Source organism: Manacus candei, unplaced genomic scaffold, assembly GCF_025592945.1.
Source record: "Manacus candei isolate 608988 ecotype Guabito, Panama unplaced genomic scaffold, ASM2559294v1 h1tg000042l, whole genome shotgun sequence".
NCBI classification, from domain to species: Eukaryota; Metazoa; Chordata; class Aves; order Passeriformes; family Pipridae; genus Manacus; species Manacus candei.
In genome coordinates, this window is record NW_026138090.1 from 4,577,042 (window position 1) to 4,590,965 (window position 13,924).

At 45.6% G+C, this 13,924-nt stretch overlaps 1 protein-coding gene across 3 annotated transcripts in view; it reads right to left on the bottom strand.

Moving 5' to 3' along the window:
* FAM107B (family with sequence similarity 107 member B) overlaps positions 1–13,924 on the bottom strand; it is a 92,708-nt gene that overhangs the window by 53,210 nt on the left and 25,574 nt on the right. The window contains exons 1-2 of one of the 3 annotated variants that reach the window (XM_051795141.1): positions 6,751–6,925; positions 4,830–4,950 (exon numbers count right to left, since the gene is read on the bottom strand). The exons of 1 other annotated variant lie outside the window; for it this stretch is intronic. The gene's annotated coding sequence lies outside the window, so the exon portion shown is untranslated. Of the gene's footprint in view, positions 1–4,829; positions 4,951–6,750; positions 6,927–13,924 lie in introns of those variants that run through there. One more of the 3 variants, XM_051795142.1, reaches the window with a different exon arrangement.

Here is a 13,924-nt window from a genome sequence, read left to right on the forward strand (position 1 = left end):
AGTTTTATGACTTGTTCAGCCTTCTCGTACTTGAAAGAACAAACAGATCAATGAAGAGTAACAGGCAGGCCAAGACTGCCTTTGGAGAGCCACCCTGCTCCCACAGTTGCCATCTGTGGTAACAAACAGCACACAAGGACAAGCCCTTGCACAGTCAGGGCTTCCTTCCAGAATACACCAGACTCCCTGCTCCTGAACACTTCTAATCAGGTATTGTATCACTGCACTGCTCAGTGTGACAAAGGACACAGGAGGATGATGGGACAGTGGAAGACAAGCTGTGCTCACCTTTGAAAGGTCATCTCTTTGCCTGGCAAAGCCCACTGCCTACACACCCGAGACATCAGGTACATTCCTGTTTGCTTCTGCACATTACAGAGAGACATGGCCTCAAATATACTTGAGGCTTGGAAGAAAAAGGTTGTTTACTTTTAGAAGTACCAAAGCACCACCTCCCAGCCAAGAAATCCCAATACTACCATGACTCTTTCCCTATCCTTTCCTCCATTGTCACCCAAACCTGGGTACAGATTTCTATCAGACTGTTTTCAGTGAGCAGCAGTGATGTGCCAGGTATTTTGAGAGTTATACATGTGTATTACAGCTTGCATTATATGTCAGAGCTCATCCTCAAGGACAAGTAACCTCAAAGTTCTAAGACTGAAAAAAAACCAAAACAATTGTAATATCATAAAAGAAATCATAACCCAATCAAACTCCCCCCTATTCTCTCCAAAAATTAACACCACAAATCCCAGTGGCTTCACATGGAAGTTGTCTTTCTTCTTCTTCCAGCAGCCAAGTCCCTAACTGCACCTCAGGGCAAGCCCAGGCACCCACTCTTCCTTGAAGTGGACCAAGGAGCTCATCTACCACAGCAAGTCTGAAGGACATTGCAGCAATGCAGTGCAACATTGAGCAAATCACCTTTGTCCCCAGTGACACTTCAGAGGAAACTGAGGTAGCAGAGACATATTTCAGTGGAAACAGCAGAGCAGTGCACACATTTGAAAGGCTGCTCAGCAAGTTGCCCTGCCAGAAAGAAGAAAATTTCCTATGGCTCAAACTAAACTTCCAGTTCTTCAGAGGTACTAAACAGTAAAGCTGTACCTCTGTGGTCCTCCTAACATGCAAAGCTACTCCAGACCATCCATTCTGATCCCTGTCCTTAAGTGCTCCACTCAGCTAGAGGTGCACTTCATCCAGCTGACAGCATGAACTCCAGCTTCCCTGAAATCTTTTCAGCTTGTTTAGAAGCATCCAGCACAGGCACTGGCCTAGATTAGGAGTGCAGTTATGCACACACGAATGGTCTTGACCCACTTCTCGCCACATCGTCCTGACTACTCAGAGCTGTGAACTCTATTTATTATTAGCACCAGAACAAAAGCCTATGTATGTCCATAAGGCCTGACAAATACCCACTCACTGTACAGGCAAGGAATGAAAAGAATTGTTCTATTATTTCCCATCATCATCCTACCTCTCGCCAACCCACTGAGTGCCATTGCTGCTGAAATACCTTTGACTGGCAGTATTTGCCTCTATTTCAGAGCAGATGCCACAGGGCCTGCTAAGTTAGTTGGCACTAGTGGGCACTGGTGAACTGAATGTCCTTGAAGATGGACAGAAGAACTCTCAATATGCAAGTAAGCAGAAGCAGCTTAATGTGGGTTTCCCTCTACAAAGCAACAAACAGTTTCCCCTCCATAAAATATACTACACTGCAAAGCAGAGCTTCAACCAAAGTCGAACATGAGCACAGTTTCTCCTTCAGAAGCATTTGTGGGTTTCAGCTCTACAGCTTACAAGAAAGGTAAGCAATTCCCAGGTATAAGGTAAAAAATAAGACTCATCCCACCACAAAAAGCAGCAACATTGCTCTCCAGCGCATTAAAGCACCCCTGATAGCAGCAGCACTTTTCATGCTTTGTCATCACAAGCTCTCTACAGGACTCTAATGCAGCTCACACTGAGGGGCATTAAATTTAAAAGGTTGAGATTGGCTAAAGGGCAGAACAGAGGTTCTACAGTTCATCCTGAAGGCACATATGCTGCCCAAAATTGCAGTGTAAATGTAAAACTAAATAAATTGAGCTTGTCTAAAAGAAAGAGATTTGCTCCCTGTTCCTAAATGACTGTGCTATTCCTCTTTTTGATGAGGAGCATGTATGTGCCCAAAAGGCAACCTTCTGCCTTCACATTGCCAGAGAAATTTTTAAAATGTAAGCAAATACAAGAGTTTTGCTTCTAGGATAAATAAAGCTAAATAAGGCAAAGGTTATTGCATTTGTGCTCCCTGATGACACCATGAAACTAGGATCCTCATCCCATCTAAACAAGCTGATGACCTGCTAAGACTCAGTAAACTCCATGCCACACTAGATCTAGCTACCACAAAACCTGCTCTTTCAGCTGTAGACCCAGGCTTAACCATTAGAGTAACTACTGATTTCAAGAGTTATTTTAATATATGACACTGACCGTCAGACAAAGTACTTTACACAACTGCTCCAAAGTCTTTGTGACTTGTTCTTTTATAGACACAACTTGGAAATGCTGTTCTCCCACCTGTGAGTTTCCTACCCTTCAGTACACAAAACTTACAGCACTGGCCTAAACACAAGAAGTAGTCTGTCAGCTCAAAACATGTTTTGAAACCAAAGTTACAACTATGACAGATTTCGCAATGATAACCGGCAAGCACCAAGCATAGCGCTGTAAGGAAAAGCATTACTTCAAACTTTTCTCAGAGTAACAAAACACAGAGGTAGCAGGTACCCTCCAGTGCTTCAAACTGTATAGAAAGAGTAAGACAAGACCACATCCTTCCTTTTCTTGCAGACACCAACGTCCCCTGCTCATATAACCCCTGCAACATTTCTGCCGCAGCAGAACTGCCGCACGCAGCTCCCACTGTCATGCAACACCCACAGCCCTTCACACCAACACCCTGAAGCAGAAGAGCAGCCACGTGAGAACAGCAGCTACGTGAGTGCCTGTGCATAGCACAAGGAACAGCAGCCACCCCTTTAGAAACCACAAGACTGGTCTCTCAGGGTGGGGATCTGCACTCTCATCACCTCACCCATCTGGTGTGGTCACAGAAAGGCAGCCCTGGTCTTGCCATGACCCTCTTGGCTCTGCAAAGCCTTCTCTGCCCTTCTGCTGTCACCTGACACAGCTCCACACAGCTGTACAATGAGACAGATGAAGGACCCCCCCAAAGATACAGCCAGAGACTCATCTGTAAAAACAGAACCCTCTATTTGAAGGCAGGTATAGAAAGGAGAAGAAAAATGTCCCTTTTTTTTTTCCTTTCCTGTGTATACCAAATGTCTTTGTTTAAGCATTTATCATTATACAACCCTTCTGTTTTGCACAGTCCAAAAAATACCTACGTGCATGGGGGTGGTGGAAGAGCAGTCAACCACTGGTTGCATCACAGCCAGGTAACCCAAGTGATTTTCATACCGTGCCTCCTCTCTTCTCCTACTCCTTCTTGCAGGGGGGAAGAACTTTCATTGCAACACTAGCCAGTGGCTCAGGAGATACGAGTTCAAGTTTTTGCACCACTACCCAGTTTGTGGGGTCACAGATGACCCATTTACTTGTTTGTGCTTTTAATTCCCATCTGCAAAGGGAAGGTGTCTTCCCCACAGCGGGAAGACAGGGCACCTTTCCACTTCAGCATGATTTTAGAAGATTAATATAAATGAAGCCCACTTAGAGATAAGCTTGGCAAGAGCATGCAAGATGTTGGAAGGGGAAGGAAGTATCACCAAGAAATGTAGTTGTAGCCACAGAATTTACATTTCTCCTAAAGATATGATATGTTTTTCCTAACAAATTTGCAGCTTTATGTTCAGGTTAGCACGTGACCAATTCCCTTTCCACAGCTGAACCCTTCCACTGTCTTATGTCAAAACAAAACATCAAAACCCCAACTTACAAGCTTTTCAAGTAAACACAGAAGAGCTGCAGGCTCTTGGCAACATCATGTTAGCTGCAAACCATACTTCCACTGATACTCAAAAACATGCCAGGTCTGGCCAAACCAGAACAAACCTTAGACTAATCACTGGATTGAAGAAGCACTAAGAACATTTTCTTCCCCTCCACGGTGAGACAGTGTATGAATTTTGCTCTTTGATTCTGTGCCAGAACGGCATCAGCCCTGAGTTGTGTCTGACATGCTCTTTTTGTGTCCTTATGAGATGCAAATAGATACAAAGTTGTTCAGCGCAGAGACATCAGATACAAAACTGCTCAGCACAAGCTGAGCATTGAAATTTGGTCTGTTAACAACTACCACAGCCCCAGAACAGACTAAGAGTTGGCCACATGTATTTAATACTGTTAACCACGTACAAAGATAACAGAGTTTTATTCAGTGAAATCTTTTTTTTTTTTTTTAAACTTTGATGGAGCCAAGGTTCTGTTAGAGCCAATTACTGGTTAAACAGTTCCACTCTTCTTCCCACAGCTAGTAAACATGAATATTTCCTTCCATCTTTCCCCATTTTTCCTTCTGCTCCAATTTTTAGGTGGTTTCCCTGTTCTTACTAATGTCGTGGAGGAACGTTCTCAAAACCAGCTGCTTCTCAACATCCTGAGTAGTGTCTTTATGTAAAAACCGAGTGACTCCCCCACCCCCAGCCTGGTCTATCAGTCGCTCTCAAGCCAGGCTGTTCCACTTCGTGACTCTGACAAACAATCTGCCACTTCAGCAAATGCACGACCAGAGCCACCACACAAATCAGCCTGTAAAGGAGAGCATGTGCGAAAAGGATCTCCCAACTGCAGCTGCCACACAGCTCCTCACTTACCCAGTCGTGCAGGGGTGGTGCAGGGTTCAACACCGGCTGCCTCAAAACCTCTAAATGCTCGAGGGTGAACTGAAGTTCAGAGAAGCTTCTTAATTTTGAAGAGAGAAAAAAGATGCTAAGACTGAAAAAAAGAAGGAAGAGAGTAAATTAAGGGATATGAGATCTGAAGCAGAAAGGAGAAAGCAAGTGGGAAATTATTGTGAGGACCTGATGAGATGACTCTCCCACCTCTAACTTTTGGGAAGCATAAGCAAACCATTTTAATTAACAATATTCAAGTGCTGAAGACAATACAGCAACATTACTCTTGAGCCTTATGGACACAGAAGTGACACTTCACCTGCCAAAATCATCCCTGGCAAAATTCCACCAACATCAGTGGAACTATACCAAGCATGAAATTGGCCCACAGTTGCATTAAGACAATAAAGGCTTTGTTTCAGGAGATATGGGGCATTTGTGGTTCTTTATAATAAAGCCCAGCAAACAATTGTTTATTGTCCCTGAGCAAATATTGCTGACAACAAGCAAGCAGCCATCACATTCATAGTACATGCTGTCTATCCATATATTGCTAGGAAAACAGCCATCAGTAAAGCAACAGATTCTCAGTGTCCTGCTCATATCACAGGGAAATTAAAGAAAGTTTAAATGCCTCTCAAATTGCCTACCAGATACACAAGCAATCATTCTCATTTTCAGCAGTGTTCTTCCACGCTCCTACTTCTCTTGCTAAGTCTATGAAAGTTGAATATCCTGACTGGTACTACAGGACTTAGCACACACATAGGAGTACCACAAAGGCATAGCAGCTCAGCTGCCAGAGTTATTCAACAATACTCCCACCACAAACTATACACAGCGACCACACTGCTCACACAGAAGCATCTTTTCCTCCTTTTGTTGCATTTTTGTGTGACACAAAACCCCAAAAGTTCGCATGTTCCTGCCTCTCTCTTGAGTTTGCCACAAGCATGCCCTGGACTTACAGACTCTGCTCCAACGCCAGCCACGGCTGTACACCGCACTCAAACAGTATTGATTTATGCCAGAACTCATTAAGCTATGAAAAAAAAAATCCAATGGCCGAAGCAAACAAGTAGTTCAGTCACACAGAGCTCCTGCGCTGCACTGTTTCCCCTTGTGCACCACCAAAACACGTTTATCCACGCAGTTATCCTGGCCAGCTGTGCAGCCTTTCACCCCAATGCACAGGAAAACCTGGATATTTGGACTCTCCTGGTCCTTGAGGGAAACTTTGACAGATCCAGGTTGGAGCGGTGGGAGCACAGGAAAGAGCAGGTCCTCGGGGCTTACCCCGCTCCAAGCTTCTACTTGTTTCAAAGATTTGTAAGGAAACATCCACTGCCCACACCAGAAGTTCATCTGCTCTGAATACTCATTTCACAGGGCAGCACTTATAGGAAACAAAACATGTATAACGCTTATCCGCCTTACCTTTTCTTTCCATCCACCACCACACTCCCCCGGCCCCACCAGCCCGCACCCACAGACCCGGCCGGGCTGTGGGAATGCCCCCACTGCTGCAAGAGTCACCAGAGAATCAAAGCTGCCCCACGGAGAAGCTGAAACACCCACGGGCTCCACGGCCTCGCAGAACCGGGGACACGGGCGGGGAGCGGCGGGACCGGCAGCACCCCCGGTGCCCCGCACACCCTTCTGCTTGCTCCCCCTTCGCTTTATGCAGAGCAGCGATGAACTCCTCGTGTTTCCCTTCGCGACTGAAGGCGAAGAGACGTGGCTCTGCCACGGGACCCCCACGGCCCGGGGGTGCCCCCCGGGACCCCCCCGCTCCCCGCTCCCCTCCCCGGGAGCCGCCGTCCCTCAGCCTCCCCCCGGGCTGGGCTGTCCCGTCGCTCCGCGCCAGCGCCTTTGTGTGCGGAGCAGACACAGAACCTACCTCGGCGGGGCGGCTCTGCCCGCCCGGCAGCGCGGGGGTCGAGGGCAGGGGGAGCCGAGGAGGGAGGGAGAGGAGGAAGGAGAGAAGCGGCAGCGACCCGCTCGATGCCCGCCGGAGTGTCCGCCCGGCCCCGCCACACGCGCGGAGCCGGCCCGGCCGCGCCTGAGGGGAGCGGCGGGGCGGGCCGGGGGCGGGACCGGCGCTGAGTCACCGCCGAGGCCGCCCCGCCGCCTCCTTTGTTGTCAGGCGTGGAGAAATCCGCGGTGGCGCGGATGGCTGGGGGGAAACCCCGAGGGAAACGGGGGGAAAACGGTGTGTGTGGGGCGGCGGGGATCCCGTGAGGCGCCTCTCCCCGGGAGGGACAGCACGCGTGGGGCACTGTGAGAGACCGGACTCACGGGCGGTCCACAAAGTCCTGCCGAGGCCGCAGGTCCGCGGAGCGGCCCCGCTCACCTGCTGGAGACACTCCTCCTTCCTCATGGAAGAGAATCATCTCCCAGCTGTGCCTGCCCTTAACTTTCCGAGTGGTTCTTTTCCCCCTTCTCGTGTCTCAGAGCCCTGCCCGTGTGGATATTCCCACCGGTCATTCTATAAGAATCAGGGTCCCCATGCAACTAAGAGGCCAAGAGGTCACGGCCAGCCAGCAAAAACGTGCCTCAGTGTACCCAAAATCTAGTCTCCTAATGAGTTACTACACGATGGGGACATGAGAGAGGGCCTGGAACACAGAATAGCGTGCACAGGCTTTGGGAGTGAGCCCAAACAAAGACAGACTTTTGGGGATGAAATGTGTGTTTATACACTGGGCTATATGCTGGAATTAACTAGATTTCTTTTGTATATTTATCATTAGGATTCTTTCATGTTTCTTCAAAGCAGATGACTTGAATCACAGCATAGCAACTGGAGTCATCTCAGCGATGGAAAGCTTCAGCCTGATCTCAGGAGCTCAGTAACTTGAGGAGCTGAGTGTTCAGCATCCCTGGGGCTGCGCAGGCAGACCCTTCCCCTCCAAAAACCCCAGCCCCAAAAGTCCCAGCAAGAAGGTTGTTGGGTGCTCAGTAGATGGTGCTGTTTCCACCGAATTTATCCTAAATAACCCACAGCCCCCAAACTGGGTTGTCCATGTTCACAGTGTAAGCCCAGACAACGGGCAGCTTCATTTCTCAGTGCCTTTTCCTTTACAGGAGTGTTGTGAGATATAGTTGCTCTGTATGTGGTGCTCATGGATACCGTATGGAGAGAAACCTCATAAAAATTGATTTTTTTTTTTAATAAATGTGGTAAAATGATGTGCCTAGATGAATGAGGCAGTATAAATATTGATTAGTTCCCTGTTCTGTGAACAGCCCTCAATCTGAGGCATGGGAGGGGGAAATGGTGTATGACTAGGGAATTGTAAACAGCAATGAAATAAAATGAACTGCAAGGCCAGCGGAATGCTGGATTTCCCTATCTTTTGCATTCTTGACCTTACAGACCTCTCCCTATAATTTTCTGTATGCAAGCATTAACCATGTCTATTCTAAAGACACTTTGTAGCCCTGATCGAGTTTTTATCTCCCTTACTTAGACACTTCACAGGCAGTTCTCCCTGCTCCGAAACCTGACACTTTACATCAGTGTTTCCCAGCCCTTCCTCTGCTCGGACAGTTATTCTGCTGTGATATGTATGATATTCCCTGCAGATCCTGCACATCCACACCTTTAAACGGAATGTAACATTTCGCTTTAAGCAAAATTAGAAAAAAATTCTGGATATCTTGCCATGGTTTGTCAAGAGAGCACAAGTGTTTTTCATGGATGTAACTACTTTGTGCCAATGTTACATTCAGTTCAGGTATGTAGTATGTGGCATTGTTGGCAGGTGCAGATTTAGTAAAGTCCCTCCACACACAGACTATTATCTTGTGCTCCGTGAAATGCTGTGCAACCCGTAAGCTCCCATGGCTCTATCCAGACTTGAATAGTATTGCTGGACATAACCAAGAAAGGAAAAGATGTGGGAGGGACAGAAAGTTGAAGGACCCACCAAGAACACACCTGAGGACCAGCAATGGCTGATATGAACCTGCTGTTCTGGTGTCTTAATTCCTCACTCAATGCCTCACACAAGACAGTGGTCAAGTGATAGCTCTGAGTCAAACATCTCACAAGCAATTGAAGGGATATCTTGAGTCATCACATTGCCTGGTTTTGGTGCAAGAGCTGCCTGGTAGCCCAAACCCCTGAGTCAGTCCAGCTCAGCTCCAGCCCGTGAATGAGGAACAGGGTCATATGAGGAGTCAGTATTGTCTCCCATCTGTGAGCCACTCCAGTTTCTGGCTTTCTTATTTCTCCTTTAAGGCACATCATATGTGTCTCTTGCCTTTTGACCACATGAAAATTACAGTGTGTGGCTCATGTGATGAAGAAATTTGGCCACAACTGCATTTTATTCAGGACAGGCCTTCTCTCCCCCAACACTGTGGGTAGTGAAACTCCAGAAAGTGCTCGAGAGGGCCTCAGGGATCCTTCTAGATGAAAAGCAATATATAAAAGTAAGATATTACCAGTTTATTTTAAATGAAAAACAGTGTATTGGAATCCAAAAAAAAAGAAAAAATAATAAACTGGCTGCACTTTGGAACCACTCTGAGACAGAGTGATGCACTGGAAATACTTAACATGATAAATCCCCTTTTTATTAACATTGCAGCCAAAAGTGCACAGTCATTCTATTGTATAAGTGTCATGGGACATATGTGGTATGTAGTTTGGCATTTTGGTATCCCGTGAATCAAGCATTATGTACTTTAATTGCATATTGCTTTTTGTATTTCTTTTTAGTAGAACTGCAGAAATAAAAGCAAAATCATCCTTTAATTATTTGAGTTGTCCTCTTTGTGAGGCAGGGAATTACATTTTACTTCATGCCTGCACCATACCTGGCCTTTGAGTGTTACCACATTATAACCCTAAATAATAGTAATAACAACTTTACTGTGGCAGAAACAAAGTGGAGTCAGCTGCTGTGGGATTCCCCTTGCTTAATTTTAGCTGTTTGAAAGCAGACATCTCATCCAAGCAGGTCATGTGAGCTGGGGGAAGAGGTAGGTACCTCCAGAGGGAGACTTGTGCTTCCTTCTTCAGGTGTCTGTATTAGAACTGGATTCATTTCTTCTGGAGGTGCTTCTGCTGGTTAAACAAGGCAGCACCTGACCAGCTTCAGGTAGATGCCTTCCTCAGAATTTCTTTAGCTTTTTGTAATTCCTTTACCCAAAGTGGACAAATGCCTCCCGGTTGCCTGCTCCCATTGAGCACTGCCTGTACGCCAGGATTTTTATTCCATATAATATGGTGAGGCACTCGCATGAACCACAGGAGAATGTGTTTTTTCTTTATTCCCCTGTAGCCATCTTAAATGTTATTTTTTTTCTACGTTTTTAATTTAATAGAAGTAAATCAACTGTAATGCAGGTTGTTATGAAGGTTTTTCCATACTATAATTCTGCAGAAACATCAGTTAAGTATCTGAAGAAACATCTGCTATGCACATAGATATATGAATGTATATATAGGAGCTGAACAATATGACTTTGGAGCTTGCAGAGTTTCTTTACACAAAGCCAGGGGCATAAAAGGGATTTCCTCCAAGTTTTCCTGTGTATTAATAATGAAGATCAGGATGCCACCTTTGTTTCCTCCCTTCTGAGCATACAGTGAAAGGAAATGGTTCTGGATAGAATCATGAAGAGCAGTGGAAAAAAACACACTACACTCCACACTGGCACTCAGAAGTTTAATTATCCAGCATGCTGCATCTTTATGGAAGAAGGAGACAGATAAATCCCATATGTTAATAGTTGGCCCCCTGTGGCTGACCTTTGGCTCAAATATTCCATATTGTGATTAATGTCGCACAGTTGGATCCAAAACATGCTCATTCCCCAGACTGCAGAAAAAAAGGGGGATTTAATTTACCCTCCAACAGCAGAGTTTCATTTGATCACTCCTTCAGAGACTGATTTTATCCCTGCCTGTAGTCTGGCCTCTAAAAAGCTGTTCTGTGTTTCCTCTGCTAGGACTCTTAAGACCCAGCTTCTCATATTGCCTCCACTACTGGCTCACTCAGCAACCTGAAATAAGTCATTTTGCCTCAGGTTCGGCTCTTTTGCTCAAGTAGAACAGAAAAAATAACCATAACTTCCTTGCTGGCACAGTTTGAAATTTGCAGATAGAAGACACTAAGCAAGTTCATCTTCAGATAAAATTGGGTATTGACCTCTAGAATCTAGAGGTCTCACAAGATTAGGTCAGAAAATCATAGATATACTTGGATTGTGGGTTTCTGGACACCTTCTGCCCTAATCTTGCAGTTCTTACGTGCCGTAGGTTGTGTTTGCCTTCTCATGTCATTGTAGTAATTTTACATCATGCTAATAACACAAACTGTACCCCTGGCCCTGGCACAGGTAAGCAGGCACCAAGGTCTCTGAGCTGATGTGTCAGTTTGATCCTGAATGACACGGGATCTGTGGACAAGGTGCACATCCCATATAGTACAAATACACGGTGCCTAGAACTTCTTGGCACTTTTCTGAGGAAATCAGATCCTCAAACACAGCTATAGGTGGGCTCAGAGTTGTAATGAAGAACATTTAAACAGACTCAACAGCCTGTCACTGGCACCTGCCGTAGGGTCAAAGCCTTGAGGTGCTGCAATTAATAATGCTAGAATTCCTCCCCATGTGACTTCTCTAGGATGAGATCTGACACAGAAAGGTTCATCCATAGCTAATTAAAGCCATTGCTAAAATTGCCACAGCCCTCAAGTGAGTTTAGATGGAGCCCTCATTTCTGCCTGCCTCCTAGATGAGAGGAAGCAGCAAAGCCTGAGGAAGGCTTGGAAACTGCTCCTGCTCCCGGGGAGATCATATGGAATTTTGCTTGGACTGGGCCTATAAAGACATGCCCAGCTGTCTTTCCATGGATGACAGAGAAAAGTCTGTGAAAATACAGCTGTAATAGCTGGAGATACAGAAAAATGTGAGACAAAGCCTCTGAGGAGGTCTGTCCCTACTTCCAGCCAGGACAATATGGATTGTTGTGCAGGCTGGGCAAATTTTTCCATTTCCAACCTGGTTTATTTACCAAAGATGACAGGCTGTACTTGAGCTGGCCATACAGCAACTGGAGCAGACAATCTCATATAATTTCCCACTACAGCAGATAATCAAGTGCTCTTTCCCCCATGAAAGGAAAGATGGGCAGATTTCTCTGTGCTCTGAACCATAAAGTACATGGAAATTGCAAGGAACAAGTGGTTTTATTTCTATCCTTTGTGTAGGAATGATTGCACTCCAAAGACTTTCCATGGGTCACATAAGTGTTTGCAGAGGACCATGCACATGGATCAAGAGTCCACAGCGTCTTCCATCACAGGATCTTAAAGTGCTGTTAGACCTAACAACTTGTTCTTGTTTGGGCTGGGATAAAGTTAATTTTCTTCCTACTAGCTGATACTGTAAGATATCAACAACCACACTGTTTGCAGCATGTCCATCACCACAATATATAAACGTGTCTAATTAGAAGATGAAAAACTACAGATTTTCATTTTTTGAAAACTGCCAACCCTAGTTGGAGTTAATGGGAGACTTAGAGATCATCACACCTAAAAATAAAGTGGAAGAGAAGAAGAAAAGGGAAGGGAAGGGGAGGGAAGGAGAGGGGAGGGAAGGAAAGGGTGGGTTTTCCTATGCAGAAATCCATGAATATGGGTTATGCTGTGCCGAGCAGAGAGCCTTGAGCAAGCTCAGTATCTTGGACCTTCTGTGCAAGCTCTGCAGACTTGGTGGGTACATGCCCAAGTAATTTTGAGTGTGTCCAAATCCCTTTGCATGGGCAGGTTTGACCAGCTTATCACACCACAACAGTTGCTGAGCACGTAGAAATCCTTAATTTTAGCCAAACTGCTCTGGTTTTCCATAATTTCCTAGAAAAACAGAAAAAGCCACAGGATGGCAAATAATTCAGGGAAGTGGTAGGGTTGACAGAGACATCCAAGCCAACACACTGGGATAGGAGCTGTTCTGGGATCAGGAGTCAGAGCTCCAGGCTCTCACTGTCTCAGTAACAGGTGGGTTGCACGCTACAGTGTGCCTGCACCACAGAACTGGTTCAGGTCTGTGATCTGCATTTGGCGTCTCTGGTTGACTCAGGCCCATGTTAGGCAGTTAAACCATGAAGTTCTGCCTGGATTCCCTCTGGCCCTGCATGCTACTGGGATTTCTGGGGTCATTCTTCCTGGGGAAGTTGTGCTAAAATAAGTTCAAAGTCACTCTGATTCTTTCTCAGTGAGTCATTCATCATGGGAATGATCGTCTTGGTCCTCCAGACACATGGGGGAGAAGTGTGGGAAGAAACTGAAGAGACCAAGTAAATGTGTTAGGATCCCAGGGGAAAGCAGAGCCATAGCCTGCACTTCAACTGCAAAGCCCAGTGACAGTGTATTGTGTATGATCAAGGAAGAAAATATGGGGAACACTGTACCAGAGCCTTCAGCTGTGGGTAGTGAAGGCACAGTGTGAGCACAATAGGTCCATTTCAGCTTAATCAGTTTACAGTCTCAGCTGAGTCTCTAGTCACCAGTTCTACCACAAATAATAACAAAGGGTAATGACAGCAACACGAGCAATTAACAGAAATAGGTTTCAAACTTTTTTCCTGGTTTCCCACTTGAAATAAATCATTATTCTGTCCTTAACTCTTCATTTTTATTGTCTACCCCCTGTGGTTTAGTAACCAGCTGGCATTCCTTACAAAGAAATCAGCAGGTTGATTGACACTGTGGCTACCCTGAAGTCCTCTGAGGCTTTCTTATTGACTGACCATATCTTAGATAAGGTTGCCAGTAAATTATAGTTCTGCTTAAGAGCATCTGCCTCAGGGCTGCTCTTCCCTCATTATAAATCCTAATCTAATCCTGCACGTCTCTTCAATTATTGGAGAGTACAATTCAAGAAGTGGCTTCCCCAGTGAATGTGAAATGAGATAAACTATTCCTAGGTAGGGTAAACATGAATACTGTAGACTGAAGCTAAGCATTTTCAGGCCAGTCTCCTTCTAATTTTCATGTGGTTTCCACCTGTTAATGTTGACTGTTATTTCACCACAATCAATTTTAAAAATC